The sequence below is a fragment of the Panthera onca genome, chromosome B4 (assembly GCF_046562875.1).
Source record: "Panthera onca isolate mPanOnc1 chromosome B4, mPanOnc1 haplotype 2, whole genome shotgun sequence".
NCBI classification, from domain to species: domain Eukaryota; kingdom Metazoa; phylum Chordata; class Mammalia; order Carnivora; family Felidae; genus Panthera; species Panthera onca.
This window is the reverse complement of record NC_138345.1, coordinates 119,425,330-119,452,861: the sequence shown is the minus strand read 5'-3', so window position 1 is coordinate 119,452,861 and position 27,532 is coordinate 119,425,330. Positions and strand designations below refer to the sequence as shown.

General features: G+C 38.7%; 1 protein-coding gene across 15 annotated transcripts in view; it reads left to right on the top strand.

Annotated features, from left to right (window-relative positions):
• The window catches only part of ANKS1B (ankyrin repeat and sterile alpha motif domain containing 1B), a 1,079,287-nt gene that overhangs the window by 701,377 nt on the left and 350,378 nt on the right, over positions 1 to 27,532 (top strand). The window lies entirely within an intron of this gene.

Below are 27,532 nucleotides of genomic sequence, written 5' to 3'. Positions count from 1 at the left end.
CACTTGCTGAAAAATGAGATCTACGGGCATCCATATACATATGTATTATATGAATGAACCGGTGAGAGTACTATTTATAGGCAGTGAAAGAAGATTAACATTTATATTCTCCCTGTCATTCTTTGTGTGCTTTTTATAAATTTGTAATCTCAGAATACCCAGTTAGATTATAGTACTCTTTGGTCAATTCTAGATTCCTAAAACATATTTTTTTCATTTGAGCATCAGCATTTAATGATTAATTTGACAATCTGTTATGTTTACGGTGTGAAGATTATTTTTTTTCTGATAATTGTTTGATAAGCAGTTTAAATTGTGTGGATGACCTTTAATTTGTTAGCAAACTGCTTCAGATGGTCAATTATGGAGAACATTCACTTACTTACATATGCTGATTGAAGAGCACTGAAGTGTTTTTTATTACTTTAGGTAGAAAACAAACACTTCCATCAATTACCTGTCTGTTTAGAAAGAGAGGCTGATGGACCAAATACATTCATATACTTCTAAATACTAGTCTGCATGCAGTCTAAACCCGGTGTGTGCAAACTTCTCACTGTGATGAATATAGGCGAGGAAGGAGGGTGGGGAGATGTGCGGACCCATAATACAGCTTTCTAATCATTCATATATCTCCCCCAGTGCTCATCAGTTTCCCTTGTTAAGCTACGTCACAGTCCTTATTACCTTTCCTTGCTTTTAAGTTCCCATCACATATATTACTGATCCCTAAATTTAGAGGGAGCTACATAATATAAGCATATAGCACACAAATGGCTTGAAGAAATAATTAATAGCTATTTCCAAATAAAATGCTGGGGCTGACATCTGAAGCTTATTCATACGAGAACTGGTAACAGAATATGACAGCTAGTTATGTTTTTTTTTAATTTCCATTTGAGATGACTTTTCTCCGAGCTTAACTTGACTATTACAGATTTAAAAATTGGTCAAATTGTTAAACTTCTGCCTCTTTTCCAAAAAAAGTGTATCCTCCGTGAGCTTTTTTAAAAAGCTACATAAATGTAAGAAGATGTATGAGCTCAAAGTAATTGTATGCATAGAACTCTTTATGAACCTGTTTTTTATAATAGGATATGCAGCTACTGTTATTTTTCTCATGTTAAAGAGAACTGTCACTGATTAGACAGACAAGATATTGTGGGTATTGAAACAGGAAAAAAAGTGAAATGTCTTCAGTTGCTATGACAGTCTTAGGACACTGAGAAGATTTAGGACAGGCTTAGGACACTAAACAGAGAATACTAAGCATTTGGGGAACTATCAAACAGGATGGAGATCTTTTCATGGTTATTTATATTTACTGTACATTTTGATGTCTTTATTCTTTCTCTCTGACTCTACCTGTGATAAGACTTTCTCATTCCCATTCTTCATACTCTTGTCCAAATTTATTCTGATCCCATGAGAAGTTAGGTCTTTGGATTCTGGCTACTTCCAAATATTTTAATTCAGCATAATTTTCCTCTGAATATTAAACACATTTGAGCAAATATAACCCCGTTTTGAAAGCCTAAAACTGAAAGGTTAATTAAACAAGTTTCAAATAAGCATTTGGAGGTCTTAAAACAACGTTCAGGAATGAATTATGTATAAGCATTCCAAAGTGTATCTGGGAGGCAAAAATCCTGGGTATATGTGACAAAACCAAGGTTTGAGCTTCTCCATAGATTATTGTCTTTATTTTTTCAATTCTAAGTTTTATATATAATTTTCCAGAAAATTAGAAAACAGTTAATGCAAATAAGTCAAATACTTTCTTCATGAGACAGTTAATTTAAAAAATAAAAACTTTGATCATTTAGAGGAGCTAATTATGAAAATTGAGCTAATCATAAAATGGTGTCATCAATTGTTGCTTTATCTGCTGCTATACACTATTTACTACTAGTGTCATAAAAAATCAGTTTCTACATTTACAAAATTTATTGATTGATTTCCATAATCAAACTTATTTCATTATGAATTTAGTTAAGTATACCAATATAATCAGCCCACTTTAAGAAACAGATTTCATTAATGGGGTGAAATATTTGTTAGACCTGTTTAGTCTCCACTCAGTATCATATTCTAGCTTTTATTTTTCTTGAAGCACATTCTGACCTGCATTTATTCATCCTGTTGCCTAAGCAACAAGCACCACACTCCCATTAACTGTGATGTAGTGCAGGTCTTATTAGCTTTTTAGAACAAGACAGTAGAGACATCAAAAGGGTATAATTAATGTTGCTTGAAACTTCATTGTACATCCGCGCATAGTTATACTTTATTTAGGAAACATTCTCAAGAGTTATTTTTTTTATTTAATCAATATTCCATTATTGAATGTTTTCTATATAAGTGACTTCCAAAGTATTTATTGAAAGCTTAAATATTTTTTACCAACTCTGTTCTACATACTCTCACACGTAAATACAATATATGGATGATTTATCCACATGGCTATGATTAACTGTAATAAAGATTTCTTATATCAATTCCTAGACATAGTTAGAAAAAGCAGGACTCCCATTTATTTTTGTATCTCTATCAATTATTACTTCTCCTTTGGGCCCTTAATGCTTATCCATGATTTTATTGATGCATGAATTTTTTTTCAGTGCCTAAAATCAAAATACCAAACTTTTTCTTTATGTACCTGGTCCTGCTTTGCTGACATTTGTGCACATAGTTTTGACTTTCTTGTATCATTAAATATATAAAATAAATTGAAATTGATCCAATTAAATAACTACAAAACTATATCAGGTGACCTAAGACTTTGGGAGAGTCAGATCTATGTTGCACTCAAAAGCCCCTTTAACACAGAATTTTTCATCTGAAGACTTATCCAAGCCCCACTTACCTGCTCATCCCCTCTGAAGTCATACATCATCAGCTCCCCCCTTGTAAGACATATGCTGTTCACTAGCCTCTGGGAATGCTGCCGGGGCCCTAAAATATATGTGTTTCAACATTACTTTTTTTTTTAAACCAAGGAGTTTTGATATGAAGTGTTTAATGTACAAAATGTATATGCTTATTTACTTCCTTATTGTGCAATTTCTATCATCCTCTCCTTTTTCCAAGTCTGATGACTGCTTGCTAAATTTTAAGTCTCAAACTATCTATTCTTATCTTGATGACTGCTCATTTGTACTCTCCTCCCCCCATCCTCTACAGCTATTTCCTCTCCTTTCCCTCTTTCTTTTATCCTCAAAGGTCCAACTCAATCCCTGCCTTGTTTATGTAGCTTTCCTTAATGACGCTAGTCCTTTGGAGCCTCTCATTTCTCTGAACTCATGTAGTGGTTGTATTCAGTATGAAAAATTACATTTGGCATGCCATTATTCACTCTCTAGAATTAAAAGTTTTCACTTGTATATATCTTGTCTCTCCCACTAGACTAGAAACTCTTCAAGTCCATGTTCTGTGTGTTCAATTGCCTTGCCTTTATCACAAGTCCTACCATAATGCTGTGTATATAGACATCATCCCATGACAACTAGACACACAGCGGACTGTTGTAGATGGATCACCAGCCTCTTGTTTAAACTAGAAGCCTTGTTTTACCAATGGAACATGAAGTTTTAGCCCCCTTCATTCATTCATTCATTCATTCATGCAACAAACTCTTAAACATCTTGTATGTGCTAGAAACAGTGTTAATTCCTGGGAATGTAACCATGAACAATACATGCTTCTTGACCTCTATTAGGTTACAATATTGCTCTCAGACCTACATATCATTTGCATGCATGTTAGACACTCATTCCATCATGTGCTCACACACACACATACACTCTATCACAGGGATCTTGCCCTCATTCTTTTATATAATCACCATCCTTCAGCACATTACTTACTAACAATTGCTTTTCCAGCAATAAAGTACAGTAGGCAATGGAAGAAATAAAATTTCTCATAGCAGGGGTAAAGAAAGATAAAGATACCGATAACAACAAAACACTGACAGTGTTATGGTAGATTTATGGTCCAAAAACTGAATCAAGAAGTTTATATTATTGGAGGAGGACTGACTCATATCCTCACCAGGATAACTAGCTAGTAGTTATATTTGTAAACTCTAATCAAAAAAAGGGAAAAAATGAAATTATGCCAACTCATTTTTTTTAACACTTCCTATGTTTCTAGCAGTTGCCATCTAGGTTGGCTTAGGATGCTTTGACCATTATTAAAATGTCCAAAATGCAGCCCTTACAGAGTAAAAAATAAAAATAATTCCAGAAGCCCTATGTGGTTTGGCATTTTTGTACACTTGGGTGAGTAGCATTCATAAAGGACTTCCTGAAGGTCAGCATGAGTAGTGCCTATTAGAAACTGAAGTAAAGCCACAGAGCTCTTGGAAGTCATCCATTTGGACAAAAGATTTAAGAAAGAGTCACCTTATAAGTATGTAGTTGAAATTTCCTTTTCCATTTTGTGGTGCATTTTATATGCTAATGCGCTTACTTCTCTTTTCCTCTTTTACATAACTTTTCTGTAGTAAGAGCACCATTTGCAGTTGACCTGACAAAATGACCTTTTATGTGTCTTAGCAGCATTATGATCCAAGAAAGAAGTTAAACTTGTGAAGCAGAAAAATAAATTGTCCCTAAAGGCCAAGACTAATAACCCCCAGGATGATTTCTTGTTTCAAATATTTCTTAAGAAAATTTTATAAAGTTACTGATATTTCAAGGTCCAAGAGAAAAATACCTGCCACACTCTCCACTTCATCCTGTTTCTGCAACAGTGCAGGCTCTGAAGTGGGTGGCTTTATGGTGAATGTGCAGCCATAATTTTACAAACTCAGTCCAGTAGTTACACATCCACTTCTGCAAAATAAAAAAAAAATTATTCTTTTTTCAACTACAGGCATTTAAAGTCTGTTGGCATCCAAAAGTCAAAGTCAGGAGGGAGTCATTCTTTATCTGGACAACAGCTTAATTACAAATGTAATAGGCAACAGCCTCGAAGTGGTGTGAGAGAGAACTCAAGTAAGACTTCTCATTTCCACTGCCTTGCTTCTCTATGATTCGGTTTACTCATCTGTAAAATCAACCTAATGAGGGATCTAGGAGAAATGTTCTTTGGACTTGTTATTTAATATTTTGAACCATTTAAAGTTTCAGGGTACAATATTGGTGCTGGCAGAGCTGTTAATTGTTTCTGTAGATCTCATTAGCCGTGGAAGGACACTGATTGCTTGTGCAGTGGAAAGTCAGAAATGAAGGCATGTTCAGGGATGACCATCTTAGAAGAATGGCTTTCAGAAAAAACATTAGCTGAAATTCTAATCTGGTGATAGTGAGGAGGCCTTTTCTTCCACCTAGATGTTATTGCAGTTACCTTTTTAAGCATTAAAATAAGCTGCCCCATTTTCTAATAATGCAGTACTACGACTCCCATTACTAACTCCTGCTCACATGAATTGGCCTTTAATTTAGTCATGTAGCATATTTGCATAATTTCATCTCCAGTATTGCTTCAAATGACCAGATATTTGGGGTGAAGAATTTACTTCATGAATCAGAAAACTTATTCAAACTGCTGAATTACAGACTAATTTTAAGAAATCCAGCCACAATTATATTTTTTGCTTCTTTAAAAAGACAGTTCTCTCAAACATGTGTTCACAGGCAATGACCTCCATTTTCTCACTCCCATCACCTCCTTAACCCCTATAATCCTGCCTGCTTCCCAGATCTTCTGCTAAAATTGTTCTCTTTGAAGTCAGCTGTGACCTGCTTCTTGCCAAATCCCAGCCCCCTTTCTTCTCACTTCATTTCTCTTGCCCTCGTTACAATGTCTTATTTTCAGCACCCAATCTTTATTGACATTTACTCCCTTATTGATATTTGCTAGGGTTCTGTGACATTACACTGCCCTTTCCAATCATTCCTGTTCCTAATCCTCCTTCCACCTCTAAATGTGCACGGTGCTCTACCTGTCCATCCATTAGAGAGATCATTAGTTCTCATGGATCCATAGCTGTCCCTACTCTGCCTCTTTCTACCTGGCTTCCAATACTGTCCAGCTACTCAATAAACATTTCCATATACGTGTATGCATGCAAAGCATTTAGCACAGACTTGGCATAGAACAAATGCCCAACAAATGTTAAGTATTACTGCAGCCAGAGTGCTCTTTCTAAAGCACACGTTTGCTTTAGCACTACTCTGCTTAAAATAATTCAGTGATTCTCAGTTACTTACGGGAGATTATGTTTCCAAAATCCTTAATATGGCTTTCATATTCAGGATCCTTTATGGCCCCAATTTAATTTTCAGCCTCTTCTGTTACCATTTTCTCTCTACAGTTCTAGGGCCATGTATAAATACCATGTATTTATTTTTCACTGCCTGGCCTTTGCACCTGCCGCTCTCTGCCAAGAATGACCTTCCTTCCCCTCTTAACTCCTTTTTACCCTTTAGTTCTCAGCCTGGTTGTCACTTCTTTTAGCTGTCACTTCTTCCCTGACCCTCCAAGCATGGGTCAAGAATGCTTCTTCTGTAGTTCCCTTTCTTACAACTTTTTTTACTGTGCCATATTAGCTATTTACATGTCCACCTACCTACACACACAAATAATAGAACAGGGGTCAGCAAACTTGTTTTGTCAAAGGCCAGATAGTAAATATATTTAGGCTTTGATAATCATATGGTCTCTGTTGCAACTATTCACCTCTGCTGTTTTAGTATGAAAAGAGCCAGAGACAATATATAAATGATGGATGTGACTATGTTCCAATAAAGCTTTATTTACAAAAATGCAGATTTGGTCAAGGAGCCATAGTTTGCTGCTTGATTAATGTACTCAATTATTTTTAACTCCTTGAGAATTAGAAATATGTTTTGATCCTCTATATCTCCAGAGACAACCCATGGCTTACACATGTAGGCACAGTAAATGTTTGCTGAAAGGAGGAAGAAAAAAGCAAACAAGGATGAATAAAAGAAAGAGAGAAGGAAAAAGGGAGTAAGGGAATCTGGCAAGTGGCTACAGCAAGGTTCCTGAAGGCCTGTTTGGTTTAAAGAGAACCCAGTCAATAGCTGAGGATATTCAGAGCAAAAGCCAGCCTTCAGGAGTCTCATAAGAGCTAGAGAGGGTGTTTTTGCTCTAACCAATCAGTTGGGAGTATATTTTCAGCAAGGGAAATGCACAGGCATAGGAACTAGAAAAACACAGCTGCAAAGGGAGCCTGTAGTTCACACTCTTTGGAATTCCTTTATCTTCCTTCTTCACCTAATTGTGCAGCATTGTTCATGATTCAGCTTGAGCATCACTTCCTCCAGGAAGTATTTCCTTATACCACCCTGTCATCTGGCTGTCATAATCACTCTGTCCCTGTGCACCCCAGCACCCTGCTCTTAGCCCTATGCTAATCTGTATTATATTGCACTGTAATTATATGTTCAGATGTCTACCTCCCACCCTAAAATATGAGTTCCTTTAGAGGCAGAGACCAGGTATTATTTATCTCTGTATTCCTAAAGCCTAGTAGAGTACCTGGCATATAGTGGCTTCTGATAAACATTGATTGGATGGAATTTTAAAGTTCTGTTTGGTTTCATATAAATTATCCCCTGTAATTCTCACTGTATCCTTTTCAGTAAGTATTAGTATCTCCATAGTTATAAATGAAGAGAATTATTTTAATATTATTATTATTATTATTATATTCATAATTGAAACTCAACAAGGCTAAAAAAAAATTGCCCAGTACCACCTGGATTTCAAAACCAAACCTTTTTATTCTAAAAGTCCCTGCTCAATTCACTAAGACCACATTTATTTCATCATTCTTCCTATCACTCATTCAGTGACTGTTAAGAGAGCCCCTGTTAAATTGTAGACATGGAACAGGACACCAGCCCTGCCCTTGAAGCACTCCCAGTTAGTTGTACTTCTGGTCCTTTGAGGTACTTCTTTATCTCACTTCTTAATTTTCTACCTCATCCCCACTACTTCTCAAGAGGGCCTCTGCTTTAATCAGACTAGAACACTCACTGCCAAATATATACCTTTACTTTCTTCATAATTTCCCTTCTACCTAACATAGCTTATCTCCTCCAAATTGCCTATTCAAGAAAAACCCATTCCTCAAGGCCCTGCCCCCCACCCCACCCCCTCTGTGGAGACTTCTTCTACTGATTTGGATCCTACCCACCTCTGCAGCTTCATCTTTTACCCCTCTTAAGCTCTAGCTGTGTTGAATTATTACAATTCTACAACCGAGCCATACCTAATCACACATCCAAGTCTTTGCACACAGCATCTTATACACACTGTTCTCTACTCAGTTCCCTTCCTGCACTCATTCTTAGCCTGCTAACCCTTACTTCAAAAGCCCAGATCAGAGGTTCCTTCTTGGGAGCCTTTTACAAATTCTGTTGTGGTATTGCTCAACTACCCTTCACTGGCTTCCCATGGCACCCTATACACATCCTTGAATGGAGCAGGCTTATCACACAGGCGGAATTATCTGCTTCTTTACCTCTTTCCCCTGAAAGGAAGAACAATGTTTTGGTCAGTATTATTTTCCTAGTACATAATAGGTCCTTGTATAGTTTGCTATAGCTGCCTTAACCAACTGCCACAAACTGTGTGCTGTAGTCAACAGAAATTTATTGTCACAGTTCTGGAGGCCAGAAGTCCAAGGTCAAGGTGTTGGCAAGCCTGGTTCCTCTGAGGGATATGAGAGGAGGCTCTGTTCTAGGCCTTCACTTGCCAGTAGTCTTCTCCCTGTGTTTTCAAATCACAAATGTGTGTGTGCGTGTGTGTGTGTGTGTGTGTGTGTGTGTGTGTGTGTGTCCAAATTTCCTCTTCTTATAAGGGCACCAGTCATATTGGATTAGGTTCCACACTAATGGCCTCATTTTTAACTTGATTACCTCAGTAAAGACCTTATCTCCAAATAAAGTCACATTCTGAGGGACTGGGGGTTAGGACTTCAACATATGAATTTATGAGGAACACAATTAAGCCCATAAACGTTCTTAATAAATATGTGTACATGCATATCCTTTATTATCCTTCATGTTGCCAAGCACAGTCCATAACGGTCACACAATAAGTACTTGATTAATTGAATTAATCTTAATGTACTTGAGGTTTACATGAGATTTAAAATGTTCAAAGAATCTGATGTTATTCTTTCATCAATGATAAATGCAATCTTCCTGATAACTTATAGTTTTGCACGCATGGGTAATCATGTACAAGGTCACACTTCTAGTCAACAGGAGAAGCAGCAGGGCCACAGCTGAGAACTTCCTACCTCTCTAGCCCTGCACTCTTTCTATTATACTTTGCAGCTCTGCTGGCCCCTAAATAAATCACATTTATAGGAAATATTCATTTGTTTTCCATCTTTATGATGACTATTGATAACCATTTGGTAGAAAAGCCTAAGGGAATAGATGATTAGATAAGTCATGTTTTATAGGAAGAAAAGAAAATATAACCAATTTAATAAAATAACTACTATTTTATCACAAAATTGTTATATATATTTTTACTACATTCTATTTACCTCTCCCACAAATGTTATGAAGTATGTAGTATTATTCCAGTTTACCAATTACAAAACTTAAAGAGAGACCAAATATCTGGCCCAAAGCACTCAAGATTCAAACCCTGGTCACAGTCCAAAGGGGAAAAAAATCAAGATTTGCTGGGGAAACATAATGTAGGTGAGCTAAGAAAGGTATGGGTTCTCAACAAACAAAAATAACATAAGCATCCCTTGTTCTTGGAGGGATTATTCAGAGTACCAAGAAGAAAGGTGAGAGAGAAGAAAAACCTTGCCTCATGTAGAGATGAGGAAGTCCAGACTAAGGAATCTCCAACCCTAAATAGGGTTATAAAAATCATGCACCGCCAGGTCAAGTCTGTCCTGAGACTATGAGACTACCTAAGTGGGAGCCATTCCATGCATACATGAGACACCACAGCAAACAGGAGTAGTGTTCATGGAAGCCATGATTTACCTTTCAGAATAATCTTTTCTAAAGTGTAATGGGTTGTCATTATGAATTGCTACATATTTTTATCCACCAGAAAACTCAAGCTAAAGAACACAGAAATAACCTTCCAGGTCATTGCCTGGACATGTTACTGACTTCATCCCAGACTTCCTCATCTGGTCTGTATGTACCATGCACATCATAGACATTGGAAACTACCCAGTCACTTAACAGCATATGATCTAAAAGAGTTTTGAGAAACAAGAGTCCTTATAACTCTACTTAGAAGTTATGGAGGCATATTAGGAGAAGAGAAAAATACGATGAATAATTAATAAAGGCCTCTGAATATCAGGTCATTGATTTCTGCCCCTTGAGTCCACAGAATTAAATTTCAGATTGTTAAACTTTTACCTTCTGTCAGACTGAGTAAAGATGATTAGGATTCATATCCAAAGCATTGTGGAACATCTTGGGTTTATAAGCCAATGTCTGTTTAGATGGCTGGCAAGAAGAATTAGGTTTGTCCTTCTAGAATTTTGAAGGATATCTGAGAATAACAGGCCTAGAATCTAAAGTATCTCAAGTTTATTTGACAGGAGTTATATTACACACTCTTTTATCAGAAAGGAGTAATCCTATAGAGAAGGAGTTGAGCATTTAGTATTCATCAGTCCTATAACTATATAACCCGTCCTGTTATCTGCTAGCTCAGAACAAGTGAACAGAAAATACAGGCTGGCCAATATCTACTCCAGATATCCCCTACTCCTTAAAAAAAAAAAAAAGACGCAAGCAGAAGATCATTCATATCAATTCAATCATTTAAGAACTGCTGGATAAATAACAATGAGGTTCTTTTGATGGCTAATGGAATGGAGGGTATGTTATACAGTAAAAAAAAATGTAATCAAATTACTTCCTGGTAATTAATTATGAGGTAGTGGAAATGAGGATACCATATTAAGTTCCTGTTGCACTTCATAGTCTTTAAAACTCTTGTACATATATTATCTCAATTAATCTGGGAGACAATATAAATAAATTCTATTTTTAGTTCTAGCATAAATGGTATAACATTAGGCAAGCCTTCTTCTCTGCAATCTCTGAACAAACTCAGATATAACCTAATTTTTTTTCAAAACCCTCCCTCAATCCTATATCTGTTCTGGATGCTACCTAATTTCTCTTCTCTTCACAACCAAGCTTCTCCAAAGAAATGTCCAAATTGCTGGCTTGCACTTCAACTCAATACAATCAAGCCTTGATACAATTAGCCTCTGTCAACATCCTGAAATTATTTATACATGGTGACTAATGAACTTTTAATTCCCCAAGTACAATATATTCTTGCCAATCCTTATTTACTTCATCTTTCTATGGTCTTTGTTTCTGTTGACCACTTGCTTCCTCCTTGGCTTCTGTATCCTCAGCATCTCCTGCCCTGATAGTCACCCCTTCTCTGGCTCCTTTGTAGAACTCTCTGCCTCTACCTCCCTAGGGTCTAGCCCTTTTCCTCTTCTCTCACACTCCACACATTCACCTTAGGTTACCTCACTTATATTCAACAAAGGCAAAAATTTTCTACTTCTATTTTGTCTGACACCTCCAACTCAAAGTGTCTAAAAGTGGAAAGATCTTTCCCCCAAAACTTGTTCCATGAGAAAGTGATCAATTGAACAGAATGATGATGAAGGATCAAGTGAAGTGAGACTAGAGAAAGAGCCACCAATCTGGCCACTCAGAGGCCACTAGAAAACTTAACAAGAACACATGCAGTGGAGAAGGGGTACAGAAGCCATATTACATTGGGTGTAAGATATAGTAGAATGGACAACTATTGAAGGAAGTTTTGCTGAGAATGGGAGCACAGAAATTAGCAAGTAAGTGATTTGGAGGACAAAGGAAGATGGTTTTAAACTGGGGAGATTGGAGTCATGTTTTGCAACTAAAAGGAATGATCAGATAGAAAGGGAGATATTGTTGACGGGTGCCTGGGTGGCTCAGTCAGTTGAGCATCCAACTCTTGGTTTTGTTTCAAGTCATGATCTCATGGTTCATGAGTTCAAGCCCTGCATCGGGCTCTGCACGGACAGTGCAGAGCCTTCCTGGGATTTTTCTCTCCCTCTCTCTCTCTCTGCCCCTCCCTGGCTTGCTCTCTCTCTCAAAAAATAAATAAATAAACAAAAATTTTTTTAAAAAGAAAGGGAGATATTGATATTGGTGAAGAAAGAAGGATTGAATGAATGAATGAAGGTGAGAGGGGTTGGAATCCCGAGATAAGTAGAGGAATTGTCTTTGATGGGGATGTTCCAATTGTAAAGGAAGGAAGACAGAAGATAGGAACTATAATGATTTTTATAGAGATGAAAATATGGATATATATTTCCTCTAGTGGTTTCTATTTTCTAGACAATTATGATACAAGGATGTGGATGATTTGAAGATGGAGGAGATATAAAGAGTCACTTCAGAAAATGGGGAAGGGAATTTACTAGGAAAATGAAGTAGAACTATAGGGCTATGTCAAGGACTTGTTTGAGATTTTTCATTATGCTAGTAGGAATTAGAAAGAAGAGTACACTTTAAGGCACAGGATGCCTTTCGAAGTCTGGCTGTTTCTCCTACTTGGTGTGAGATCATGGGCTGGTCTCTTAACCTCCATGAGCATCAGTTTCCCAAGTGCAAATAGAAGATAGTACTACCTGGTTCTCAAGGTTGTGGTGAGAATCAGATTAAGGCTAGCTCTGTGCTTTCCAGTAAGCAGTGAATCATGATGGTGACAAGAGTCTTGTTCCATTTAGCTGTTAAGCCACTTTGGAATTACTGACAGCACAATGATACACAGAAATTGCCATAAGGCTTCATTTCTCTTGCCTTCATAATACACTGGATATAAGGAAAACGTTTACATGAATTATGCTAGGAACACCAAAATACTTATAACCCACCTATCTCATGACCTAATATTAACAGGTGTTGGAAAGCTATGCCACCTTAATTCACTCTTATTCACCACAGACCTTGATTAATCGAGACTATACATACACTCAAAGAATTGAAACCTTCAGGTTTAGTGGGCATGCAGCAGTGCATGCTGTTGACAGAGTACTATGGGACTTGCAAGGAACCACACTGCATTTAGCGCTTTCCCTAAGAAGCATACTCAAGGACACTCACCTGCTCACAGCAATAAAATGTTCCCTTAATTATGGTTGATCAAATTGTGATAATTTTTAGGAGTATGTTTAAATATTCAAGAGTCTAGTAGCTTTGTCCTCAAGTGTACCTAGCCTAAATTTGCATCTGGACTATAAAGTATATTAACAAATATTATGAAGTGTATTAACAAACAAAGAATATGAAGACTAAAGCATTTTGAAATATAAATCCGTGGTTTCTTAATGTTTATTTTTGAGAGAGAGAGAGAGAGAGAGAGAGAGAGAGAGAGAGAGAGAGAGAGAATGAGTGGGGGAGGGGCAGAGAGTAAGGGAGTCACAGAATCAGAAGCAGGCTCCAGGCTCTGAGCTGTCAGCACAGACCCTGTCACTGGGCTTGAACCCACAAGCCATGAGATCATGACCTGAGCCAAAGTCAGACACTTAACTGACTAAGCTACCCAGGTACCCCTAAATCCATGTGTTTTAAACCTGAATGTTTTATCCTTTAACATGTGTTGACAATCTAAAGTAGAAGGTAAGCATTTATAAGGGGGTTCCCAGGAAAATCTTTTTGAATGGATTTCCTGGGAGATTTATCCATTCATTCGTAAGGAAATACCTATTGTGTACCTACTATACTCATCAAACTGTGCCAATTGTGGCAGAGACTACAGAGAGGCATAATACAGGCTCCTGGTAAAGATCCTGTGGTCTACTCAGGGAGCTAAATAGCTGTACACATTCAAATAGCAATAAAGGACAACAGTGTGTTTTCACAGCATAGAACATAACTATGGGAGAAATAAATGTTAGAATCTATGAATTTCTATGAGTCCTGAAAAGGAGGAGAGGTCTATGAGCCAGAGTAGTCAGAGAAGCCTCTCTGAAGGAAGTGAGCTTGGACAGGATTTGTGTAAACAGAGAAGAATGGGACCAGTGATATAAGATTAAACAAAATCATGAACAAAGGTGGTGGGATTGCAAAATGCATGTATGGTTTGAACAAAAGAAATGACTGGCTGGTACAACCCTAGGGATCATGTAATGCCTCTGTGAAGGAAAGAGTTACCTACCTGTGACATCATGGTTCAGATGCTACTCAGGCTCCATATGGAAAGACAGCTTAATGATCCATCCTATCTGTGCCCAGATAGGCTCACCCAGATGGCAGCACACACGTGCACATCACACATACAGACAGCAAAGGAGGATGAGCATAGAAACATCTGTCTGGCTGATTGACCTTCTATTTCCAGGTAATCCTGAAGAAAACAAAGTTACTTGAGTAGCATTAACTGTTTCTCCAAACAAGCCCATCTTCTGAGGACTAGTATACTATTTCAAAGCCAACAGCAAACCTGTGTTCAATAGTTTCATGTCACCTGAAATACCCTCTTATCCTCCATAACTAACTTTATTCACCTGTTAGATCCTTTGCTTCTTCAAAGGTGTTCTCTTCTTTACATTATTGATATTTAAAGAAATCATCCTCACTTTCACTATGGAACCATGACCACTGCCAAGACACCTACCAACCTCCTCATCTCTAAAATTCAGCTTGTTTGAAATGTTCCAATAATTCAAATGAAGAAGGATTTGCTTAGCCACCATTTTCACATGCCAGACATTATGTTAGAGCTCCTAAACACAAAGATTGATCATAATAATGAAGATAATAATAATGATAATAATTATAAAAGCTTATATGCTTATATTCTAGGCACTGTTCTAAGTATTTTAGATATATTAACTATTTTAATTCTTTTGGAATGAATAATACACCAGTCTCTCCTCTCCTGAAGCTTACAATCTACTAGAGAAACAAACCTGAAAATAGATTACTTCAGCACAATAATGGATTGTAGCTATAATTCAGAGTAGAGTGGAAGCATGAAAACAAGTGGCTCAGGCAGGGCTCCACAGAAGAGCTCAGATTTACACTAACTCTTGATGGATTGGGAAAATTCGCAGCCTGACAAAGGCTGAGTGATAGAGCAGCCTTTCAGGCAAGTAAACAGCATATAATTAGCATGGAGGCACAGAAGGGGACATCCAGTAGTTTAGGTCCAGCTGGAAGGCAGGGGGCAAAAACAAAAAGAAGTAATACATAAAATCAGAGAGGCCAACATGGGCCAGATCAGGGAGAATCCATTTTTATTCCAACCCAACTTGGATCTCCAGGGCCCTGTGTGTAACTGAGAATATGTTATTTCTGTCCATTGATATGTGTGAATCTCTGTTTTTCTTCCTTGCTCCTCACCCTCGGCTCCTTTTAGTTTGCTGTGCCTTGGAGTAAGATCATTGCAGGGTCTTCTCTTTCCTTGTCACCCCTACAGAACCTCCCAGTGAGCATTCAATGTCAATTGACTGACCAGCTAATCATCAGCCTGTGGTAGTTGGTGATTATCTGTGCTGCCTGGCAAGGCCAGGGTCTGGAAATAGTAATCACATTGGTGTCTGTGGCAACTTCTGGTGTCAGAGATCCTGTTAGAAATCATTTTATTGATACTAATTCGGAAGGTTGTTCTTTAGCTCCAGGAAAACAGCGCACATTAAAAAGCTGTAATCAGAGCTTACTATTTCAATAGCAGTCTTCAGAGCCAAAGTGTAGATGCTAAAAATTAAGGCTCCTCAGCTTCCTCTTACCCCACAACCAAGACAGTGACAGGACTAAATAGGGTCTTCCTCGTGTCCTAGAGAGCACTCTTGGAAATGAAAAAGAGGAAGAGGCTTAGAAAATGGATGAATGGATGCCCCTGACTGGTTAATTATTTGATTTATTGCCTCACCCTCTTCCAAGAAGGTGGTTTACAATAGACTTAAAAATAATTTAAACAACTCCACTGTAGCAAGGGAATTTGGACAGTAGGATTGGCAGAAAAGGACATACTTTTTAAAAATTTTAGAAGGTATAGCTATATATAGATATATACATATATACAAACACACATATATGTATACATATATGTGTATATATATCGAAACAAATGTACAAATGAAACTTAAATGCAAACGATGTCCTATATCTTCTCCCCACTCCTAACCCCAGTTTCCAGAAACAAACATTTCTGTGCTTAGTGCCCCTGGAAATTATCTCTATATGAGATGCGTATATCCTCAGTTCTCACTCTAGACGTCATTTACTGACAGAGTAAACACTATGAGAGGTGAGGATTTAGCTCATTTATACCATCATCTTTTCTCTCTTCCACCTGCCCCATCCCCAGTAGAGTTGTAGATTGAATCTTGGCCCACAAACTCAGGTTTGAAATATAACTTTTTAATGTATTAAATCAACTTAGTTTTGTCTCCATGCTAGAACTAGTATAAAATTCCACTGCCATCAGTATTGGCTTCTGATAATACTAGAGACCCATGATACTAGAGACCCAAGTGTTGCCAGACAAATAGGGGAATTGTGCTTTGTGGTGGTCCCTGCAAAATCTTCATTGTCCAAGCTTACTGTGGTACCATGAAGTATAGTGTTTCTCTGCTTCCATGCCTCTCATGGGGTATGGGAATGCTTAACAGAGCATACCTCGGTTCCTACTCCCACCCTGATGAGGGTGGGCATCAATGATCATGGCCATACACCATTCACACATTGAATGAATTATGAGAATTATCCTAGAACTTACCTTTTATTTTTAATAATTGTTTGCTTTTTCCTGTTATTTATGATTACTTTTCCTTTCTCTTGCATTTCTGCCCTTATTTGTCCTTAGGTTTTTACAGTCTCCATCATAATGTCTATTTTTCTGGCCTACTTTTTCTTAGGAACCCCCTTTCCCCAGTCTTCCTGCCCCAAGCTGCACTTGTTCTCTGGGGCTGCCTCATATTCGTCATTCTGGAACTCTCTTCATTACATTCCTGAATTGAATCCATTGTTTCTTGGATGTTTTCCTCTCTCTTGATTTAATTTTTTCATACTACTGGAGCACATACTCAGATAACTTTTTTAAAAAAAGCTGAAAAAGACATGACAAGTGAATTTCTAAGCCCCTTTGACTCTAAAAATGCCTATATTCTGCCCCCATAGTTGATTAATATTGTGGTTTAGTGTGTAATTCCAGGCTGTATCTAATTTTTCTCAGAGCTTAGAGTACATTGCTCCTTTGTCTTGTTGCATTTGATGTGGTTGTGGGAAAATCTGAGGTTGGTTCCTTTACGGGTGACCTTTTTCCCTCTCAGAAGCTTTCAGGATCTTCTCTTTATCCTTGGTGTCCTCATGTGTCACTAACTTGTGACTAAGTGGGTATATTTTTCATCCCGTTTCACACTTGTTTGGCACTTTAAATATAAAGATACATTCTGAGAAATTCTATTATTCCTTTGGTCATTTCTATCCTTTTATTTTCTTATTGCCTTTTTGCAGAATTTTATTAGCCAGATATTAGACTTATTCAGTTGTTCCTTGATTTTGCTTACCTTTTCTCTGACATTTACCATCTCTTTCTATTTTTATCTAATACTGTAAGAGATTGAATGCAATCTTTAAATTGATTTTTTTAACTTTGGCAATAAAATGTTTAATTTCCCAAAGCTCTTTCTTCTTCTCTGTTCCTTTTTCATGGCACCCTTTTCTTTTTCCTTACATGTAACATTGCTTTGAATCTGTCAAAGGATGCCAGTCAGAGGTTATTTTTATTTTGAAATTCTCTCCTTTGAATTATCTGTAGAGTTAGTCTTTCTATTGTGCTTTGTTTTTAGCTTGATCTTTCTCAGTCATACCACAGGCTCTCCTTCAATGACTAGTAGCTTGTGGTTTTCTGTTCATATTTCAGGAAGAAGCAGTGGAAAACCTAACTTGGAAGCTCTGTGCACATAGGCACATTTTTTGACTTCCAGGCTTCACTTTGTAGTGAGTAGGATCAGGGTGTCCCAAATACCACCACACTAACTGTTCTAGTTCTCTGAAGAAAGGTTTTTCAGATGTTTTTAGAGAATAAGCATCCATTTTCTTCTTGGCCTAAGGAGAGAGATAAATGCCTGAAGAGTGGGGGGGGGGGGGGGGGCGGGCAATGAGTGTGGGGGTAAGGAAGCAACTATTCCTTACACAGGTAATTAATTTGTCCCCATTTTCTGTCCACTTCTCAGTATCTTCTTTCACTCTACCTTCCTCCTTTTTTTAGGCTGAAACCTCTGGGGTTCCAATGGGCAACTTGGGTTCCTTTTTTTGATTCAGAGAACACCTCAGGCTAAAGCTACCCCCACTTCAGTGCACCATTCAATGCTTTTGCTTTTCCATGCTTGTTCTGACCTCTGGAGACTTATTAAAACCTCATATAGCTTTTCTCCAGTTATCTTCATTGTTGTAAGATTATGAGATTTTCTTCCTGTTCCAGATTTTTACTGGGACCTAAACCAGGAGGGAGGGGGAGTGGGGGGAGGGAGGGAATAAACCAATGGGCTCAGTACGCATCTTGAAATGGAAGCCAGGGGGCATAGTCACACATTCTTACTTTATTCATTAAATGATACCAAGTGAGTTAAAAACAGTTGTCTCTAAAAAGCAGTAGTAACAGCATTAAGCCACAGTTCCTAACAGAGCTCAGATAATTCTTCCATGGAGAAGTGGCACAGTGCAGTGATTAAAAGGATAGACTCTGCCTAGATTGCAAGACCAGCCCTGAGACTTACAAGTTATGTTACCTTGAGCAAATTTCATTTGTCTATGTACTTCAGTTTCCACATATGGAAACAGAGATGATACTAACTGCATATTAACCCCATTGGCTCAAGATCAGGATTATTAGTTCTTCCATATAAAGCACTTGGAACAACAATCTCACGTGTTCGTTATCATTGTTGCTATTATCATCCCAATGTCAGGACAAGGAGGCAGAGAAATAGAGCCACTGTAGTAATAATCATGTCTTTCTAAGATAGCACAGTCAGCCTGTTGTATATCGACTTTTAGACATCTCTCTTAGGCCACAACTTTTCTATCTTTTCTTGCCTTGGAGTCCTGAAGGAAGTGATGGCATGGACACTCATTCAAAATATCACTCATTCAAAAAATAAACATGACTGTGGACAAGGACTATTACCTTTGCAGCAACCTCTTGAACAAAGGGGAGAGAAGAGAAATGAGAAATTATGAGGCTAACAGTACTGTGGCTGTACAGGAAAGGAAATGAGCAAATATCATAAGGAGGATTTTTTAAAAGCTGAGATGAAGTTGTTTGAAGGAAAGGGATGATTCCCATTTTCATGGCTAAAGGGCTAGAACTAAATGTTGCTATGGCACCATGCACTCAGGTTCATATAACCATGATACCTTCAACTTAGGAGATGTGGAAAATTGAAATAAATGCACAAAGAAACCATATAACAATGCTCCGTTTGCAATGAATTTTAGCTTAAATTTCCAACCTCAAATGCTCTTTGAAATACCATTCCTCAACCTCAAACAATGGTTAAAACAAAACAGACCAAACTATCTTATCCACTGTGAGTGGCCATTCAGTATCCTTTGATCCCCATGACTTCTGTAGGTAGATAATAAAAATTCCATTTTTTATGCTTATTTATTCTTTATTTTTGAGAGAGAGAGAGAGAGAGCGAGCTGGGAGGGGCAGAGAGAAATCCCAAGCAGGCTCCACGCTGTCAGTGCAGAGCCTGATGTGGGGCTTTAACCCATGAGCTGTGAGATCATAATCTGAGCAGAAACCAAGAATCAGACACTTTACTGGCTGAGCCACCCAGGCACCCCAATAATAATTCCATTTTAATAGATGAGCAAACAGAGAAGCAAACTCAGTCTCAGAGAAGATAAGTAACCCATGACCAATGATTAAAGGCACCAATTTACAAGCCCAGGTACATTATCATTGCTTTTATTTTTTACATATTATTATTTAGCTCTAACACCTCCTCTTTTTGCATTATACTTATTGCCTTCCACTACTTGCTTTTGAAATAAAAATCACCTATTCCCAGTGTGATACCTAATCTAACCCCTCAATCATTCACTATATTTAGAATTCTGCATTACTTTTTCCATGTCTTTCCTCCTGTTTCTTCCTCTCAGCTAGAGTTTTTAACCAATGTGATTTCCGCTTGCCAATGCACCTTCCCCTTGAGCACATTCCTCTTGTCTTCCTGTCCTCCAAGCTCCTCACCTGGCTTCTTCCCCTCCTCCCCCACCCCCACCACTGGTCACCTGGGTGCTCCCCTTTTCCCCATTCTGCAACCTCCAGAGAGGCCCACATTTCACCTCCTCCTCTCAGCCCCAACACTAGTTGCAGTTCAGCATTTTTGCTTCCCACCAACATTTTCTGTTGCTGTGGAAACCGAGAGGCAGTTCTGGAAGGAGGGGGAGTCTTGGAGCACAGTCACTGCTGGCCTTGGTGTAGGAGGAAGATGGTAGGCAGCTGGGGTGGGAGGGGGAGAAGAGGAGAGCCTAGAGAACTCAGGATCCGAACCCAACCAGTTCCTGATGGAGAAAGGGACTTCTCCGCTCCCTCGATGAGATAAAGAGAAGGCAGGGGGAGAGCAACCCAGTACCAGGCCGACTTAGCAGCTGCATCTTTCGGATGGTTGAACAGAAGGAGGCTGAGTGGGCGGCCCCCTGTGGTGACAGAGCCTGGTTCCCAGGCTGCTTGTAATCTGTCCTTAATTTGCCACTGAGGAAGTTAACTTTATGTAGGTAGCTAAGAAAAAGGAAGGCTCAGGGGAGCCATCATCACAGAAAATAAATATGCTCCCATTATAAATGAAGTAACAGGATAATGTACGGTCTCAGAAGATGATGAGACGGGGAGAAATGGCCTGTATCTAATGAAAAAGTTTAAGCTAAAAATTAAGAGAAAGAGCTTTACAGAAATGGTTATTCTGCAGAAACAACTGAGATAAAGTAAAGAACGTTTTCACGGGCACAAAGTTTAGTCCATGGCTTCAAGAAGTATATTATTTGGGCTTGGCAAAAAGCCTGGGACTCTCAGACTTTGTCATATAATTTGAAGACTAGGCCTTCAGTATATACTGTGCAATCAATTTTGTGCCAAAGGGGAGAAATGACTGAGAACTGGAATCAAAAAGTCAGTAAAGTAGACCTGGAAGTGAATTTACCTGAATAAGCATTAAGTTAGTTAAGAAAGCTAAACTACAGGGACTCATAAAATCCCATGCAATATAATCACTCATTCTTTAAACCGACAAGTTTTTTGGAGTGTCTGGGACCATACTAGACCCTGGAGATTAGAAGAGCAGGTGGGCAAGCAGGGGGAAGCCTAAAAGAAAGATAAATGAGCAATGGCCATTGGAGCTCCTAGCTGAGTGGAAGAGACAGACTCATAAACAAAATGTTACAATGCAGTATAGCTGGTTTTCCACACAGGTGCCCTCCAAATGCTCTCCAGTGTTGTGAAGGTCTTGCTTAGCTCTGACTGTGGGAAGGAGGGAAGATTTCACAGAAGTGGGTCTCTGAACCAGTCCTTAATGGATGAGTTGAAGGTGTCAACTGGTCAGAAACCCAGGAAGAATTCCTGAGAAGAGGAAACAGCATTAACCAAGAGCCATGAAGATATGACTGTGCAGAGCATGTTGAGAAATACAAGGATGTTGCTAGAGGCTCAGGGTATGTGTGTCAGGGATGGGAAAGGCAGAAAAGGAGGTTAAAAACCTAAATTAGGACCAGATCACCAGCCCCTCAAATGCCATCTGATGGGGTTTAAACTCAATTATGTAAAAAATGCTAGGAGTAGCACAGTGTCCTGATAAGATTATGTGTTAATACTCTGACTTTAGTAGCAATATCAAGGATAGATGGAGAGAAGAGAAGGACTCTAAGCAGGAGGGCTGTTAGGGGGTGTGAAAAGTCATTGCCTTAGTGACAGAAAAGACAGATTCAGAGATATCGTGGCAGAAGAATGGATGGAACATGGTAAAATTTGACCTTGGGAGTAAGAAAGAGGAGTCAAGGATGACTGAGGCTTATGAGTATAAATCCAGCTTGAGCAAGTAAAAGTTCCTTTTACAAAAATATGTTTGCTACCACCTAATCTGGGTTCACATCCTATTTCTTCAAGAGCTGCAGGGGGAAAAAAAAGTCAATTAAATTTTACTCTACCAGCATCCCTACCACATGGTTCCTAAATATAAGATTTATCTTTTGTGTTTTACAAAGAAAAATCGCATGCTAAGATATAAAAGTGGAACAAATTGCTGAAGATTATTTTTAAAGTTCGTAAGCAAGTGGCAACTATTAGTCTACCTTGAAGTGCCATTTAAACACATCATACTGTGTTAAATGGCAGAGGTCATACAGCAGCATCGGTAAGACTACATAATAGATTGACAAAATTGATGTAACTGGCCAGAAGATTTTTTAAAAGGAATTATCATGTTCCTCTAAAATTAACCATGACTAAAATCCCAAATTGGGTAGGGCTTATTACTTGTGATTTACTCAAATAATAAACACAGGAATAAATCTTAGGTGGGCAGTCATCCTGTTCTGTTTAAACGTAGAGTTTAAAGTTTTTGCTTTTTTCATTTTTGATGCAGTCATCACTTAAAATCCAAATGTTATACCAACATCTTTTGAAATGCTGAGGATATGGGGCGCCTGGGTGGCTCAGTCAGTTAAGCATCTGACTCTTGGTTTCACCTCAGGTCCTGATCTCATGACTCGTGAGTTCGAGCCCCGCATCAGGCCCTATGCTGACAGCCCGGAACCTGCTTGGGATTCTCTGTCTCCCTCTCTCTCTCTGCCCCTCCCCCTGCTTGATCTCTCTCTCTCTCTCTCTCTCTCTCTCTCTCTCTCTCTCAAACATAAATAAATAAACATTAAAAATTAAAAAATAGTGCTGAGGAGATGAATGATTAAGTGACCTGATCATCACCATTTGAAAGGTTCTTCCCCTATTTAACTAGGCAGTATTACCTTGTTTATCTCATATGCAAATTAGGCAGATGCACTTAAAAGTATTAAACCAGTTTTTGAGTCTCAGTTTTTGAGACTGACAGCAAGGTAGAGCGTGAGGAGGAGAGAGAACTACCTTTCAGCTTGTATGCTCCCCATCTGAGTTCTAAATTTGAGCATACCTCCTCCTCACCACAGGTGGAATCACCACCTCTCCATCTCAAGACCGAGCCTTGCCCCTCCACCCACTCTCAAGTTCAAGCCATACCTAAAGCTGCAGATAACTAAACTCTAACCTACTTTCTATGACTGCACATCAAACCGTTCTTGCTGCTAAGCTGGCCCTGTTGCAGGGCCCCTGTTCTCATCACCACAGGGGCCCTGTGTCATTCATCTGATTCCTGAGCCCTAATCTCAGCTCCCTCCTTGACTCTTGGTCCACCCTCCATGTCACATGGTCCATTTCCTTTTGTCAAAGGTTTTAACCAAGAGCTTACTTTGAGCTAACCCACTGACAGACCGTTGCCCTTCTGTCTGGAACTATGAGTATTGCCTAACACAGAATCCTATATGCCAGTGAAAAGGAAACATCACCCACATGCATGCACTTGAATGCTTCTTTATCTTGGGCTACCATTTGGAACTATCTTCTTGCACTGTGCTCTACTACTGACATACTCCCCTTGGGCACCATGCTCTACCCTTAGACTCAACCTCCTCTAACTACAACTACAACTGAATCAGTTCCTTGGCCCTCTTTCTGTCCCAGGAGGATTAAGGCTCCCTTTCCTGGCCCTGAAACAACTCTCTCACTGCCCCATCCTGCTGCAGTACCTGATCATGAACAGAAGAATCCAGACATAGTGTGTTCTACTCTTTAACCATCCTCTCAGCCCCCAGCTGAAAAGTGGCTATATTCTCTGGGACATTGCATATTTTGACTTTCTCAGTCACTTCCTACTCCATTTCTCCAGATTACTACTGCGCAATGCCACTTCTCCTAGGCCTCAGAACTTTTTTGTTTGTTTGTTTTCTTGGATCTTGCCTCTGTACTCTCCCTCCCTTCTACCACAAACAGTGGCAGGATTGGATTACTTCCACCCAACAGACTGGAAAATTTCTCATAATGCCAGACCACACGCTGGTGCTGAGTGGCTGAGAACCAGGTCAGAAAATCAAGTGTTGAAGATTTATTTCAACCAATTTAAGAGGAATGTACAGATGAACAGGCCAGTTCCTGTTTATTAACTAGAATCTCTGGAGCCATTCAAACAGGTTCAAATAGGCCATCAATTGAGGCTAAGGGCTTCAACACAATTCTAAGCATGCACAACAACATTCTAATAGGAAATAACAAGCTCTTAGATAAAGGCTTCCTTCCCTATTGCCTGGTTGTCTGAATCAGAATTTTAGACAACCTATTCATGGTATGTGTCCTAATTTCACCAACCATGTGGTTGAGATAGGACACTAATGATGCTGTCTCTTCATATGGCAAGCTACAAGACTATTTATAGAATGTTGGCGTTTGAACTAGGTTTTTTCAGAATCCATTACAGTATGCAGCTACTGTGTGGTTTTTAACTAATTAGTACCATGAAGCAAGAAAATATCATGCACATTTTATAGTTGAAGAAATAGATTCAGAGAGTTTAAATGACTAGCCCAAGGTCATTCAACCAACAGATGGAAAGGATTTAGAGTTTCTTTGTAAGTGATGTTAATTTTTAGTTTTCAATGTATGTTTCCAACATAGCATCTTTTTATAATATGTTTTATAAGCATCTTTTCTTTTTTCTTTTTTAAAAAAATGTTTATTTTTGAGAGAGAGAGAGAGAGAGAGAGAGAGTGTGTGTGTGTGTGTGTGTGTGTGTGTGTGTGTGTGCAAGTGGGGTAGGAGCAGAGAGAGAGGGAGACAGAGTGGAGAGTAGAGAACCCAGTGCGGGGCTCAAATTCACAAGCTATGAGATCATGACCTGAGCCAAATTCAGACACTTAATCAGACTGAGCCACCCAGGTGCCCCTAAATGTCTTTTCAAATAAATTTTGTTCATCCTTGTGTCAGCAAAAGAAGATTCAGTTTCATAAAAGGAAGTGTGATCTGTGGAGGGAAGTGGTAGACAAGGCCAAAAAAAAAGGCTTCTCAACCCTCTGCTGAGAGAAGTATGGCATACACTGTGAGACCTAGAAGGCATACAAACATAGTAAGGGATAATTGGACCTTCAAAATTCCTAAAGAGAATGGGAGGCCAGCTAAGTATTTCCAAGACCATGTGGCCCTTTATACAGCCAGGTTTATCGATTGGGCATTGCCAATGAATTCCCTTCAGGCAGGTAATGATTCCTTATGGGAGGCAATCCTTTCAGAGTGATATTATGTTTAAAGGGAACAAAGATACTTTTATAAGTCTTCACTGGATAAAGTATCATGTACCCTTTATTTTTCTGATTCTAGGGATTTTCCCCCTAGAAACTCAGAGCTAACTGTTTTCTTTCTTGTGAATGCTGATTAATGACAAGAATCGATTTGGATCATTGTTACTACCCCAGAAGCAGGAAGTATCAGCATTATTGGTGTCAAACTTAAAAAAAAAATGAGTGAGTGAGAGAAGTACTTGATAATGGGATGGTGCTAGTCGTCCCAGATGTCATTTTGCCATTGCCATCTCCGTGAGCATCTCCAGTGCAGGCCCCCTCCTATGTGAACCTTTTCCCCACCATATTCAGCATATCAATCTCCATGTGATATTTTACAGGAAAAATTATTCAGTCTACTGAGGTGGGAGTTTGCCTGTGGGCTTGCTGAGGGTGCCTTGGAGGATTGATACCTTTCAGCAGAAAGTTGCAATTCCATTCTCAAGAAATAACCTCTTCTTATAGCACCTGTCAAGTATATGAATTCTGTGCTATAATCATCTCCCAAGGTTAGGGTTTTTTTTAATTCAAAGTTTTCATTCTGACTCAAGCAAGCCTTAGCTGAATGTTTATTTTTCCCCCAAATGTTTATTGGATCTACTAATCTACCTATGATGTCATCATCCACTTAACCCCTGTTTCCATTTTGTTTGCACCAAAAGGAGCTAGAATCTTTATCTCCTAGAAATGAATTTAGAGATCATATAAAATAACCCCCTTGTTTTTATAAATAAGGAAACCAAGGCACAGAGTGTTTGTGATTTTCCAAAAGTCACACAGCTACTCCAAACTCCTATTGGAAGTAGTAGTAAATAAAATAAATAAATTCAAAGCTGGGATAGAAGAGCCCAGGCATCCTGAAACTTTGTTCTGTATTCTTTCCCCTTCCCTTGGGCTTCTCAGTGTGCTCTGGGGGGTGTGGCAAGATACAAGGACATAATCAAAGTCATTGGACAAAACATGCCATATCTTTCCAATGCATCAGTTTTGTTCAGTGATTTGAAGTAGGGTCAGTAAGGTGGGAGAAAGAATAAAATCTATTCTTGCATTAAGGAATGGATATTTTAGGGAATTGAATTTAAAATTTATTTAAATGTTAAAATTAAAATGCCATACTTCAGAGAAATTTCATGTTTGCAACTAGGTGCTTCAGGTTACCCTTTCCTCATCTGCCATCCAGGGGTGCTCATTCTCATCCCTCTGGCAATGGGAGCTCCTGAGTGGAAAAATTTGAAAGTACTTGATGCCACCATGAAGCTTACCGCTTAGCAGAATTAACCTGAAAGCAGGCACTTAGGTCAGCCATGCTCTCTTCTCCCGAAACTCCAAGACTACTTACAATGTTTTCATAGGGCTCATAAAGTCTGGGGCCACTGTGAACTGCAACCAGACGTTCCAATTAATTTTCATTGAATTTCTCAAGCTATTCTATGGGAAAAAAAAAATAAAGACATCAATTCAGGAGCTCTTTTTTTTTGTCTTTTATGTGGTGTCAAAAAGTATTCTAGACTTTCCTGTCTTTTAGTTTTCTTTTGTGTTTGTGATATTATATAGAGAGCAGTCCTATTTTTTCTCTTTATAGACAGAAATATCTGGCTCCTTTTAAAGCTTTTTGAAAGTATCAGGTAGACATTAAATTTCCTTTTAAAGAAAAGTCCCCAGATTCTTCTTCTCATCCATCACATGCTACCTTTTAATAATTTGTTCCCCAGCAGCCCCACCTCCAGGATCTTAAATATGAGAAAGCTGACATCATCCTTGATTCCCTCTTCTTTATCGTACTCCAGATCGGTTGGTCACCAAGTATCACTGATTTTTACCTCTGAACATTTCTCAGACCTGTGACCATTAATGTTATCTGTGCAGCCACAACACCAAATCATGCTCAGAACTCAGTAGTTCAATCCAGAAAATGTCAATGCATTGTAACAATGAAGATCTTGAATTAGCTTATAGTTATATGGTAGACCAAGCGTGCCGTGATGAAAAGGGTCCAGAACAGAGCCCTGGGTACATTTCTCAGACATTACCATTGCTACATTAAATGTGAATGGTTGGATTATAAAAGTACTTCTTCCCTCTCTCAAGAAAATGACCCCTTTGATAACAGGAAACAT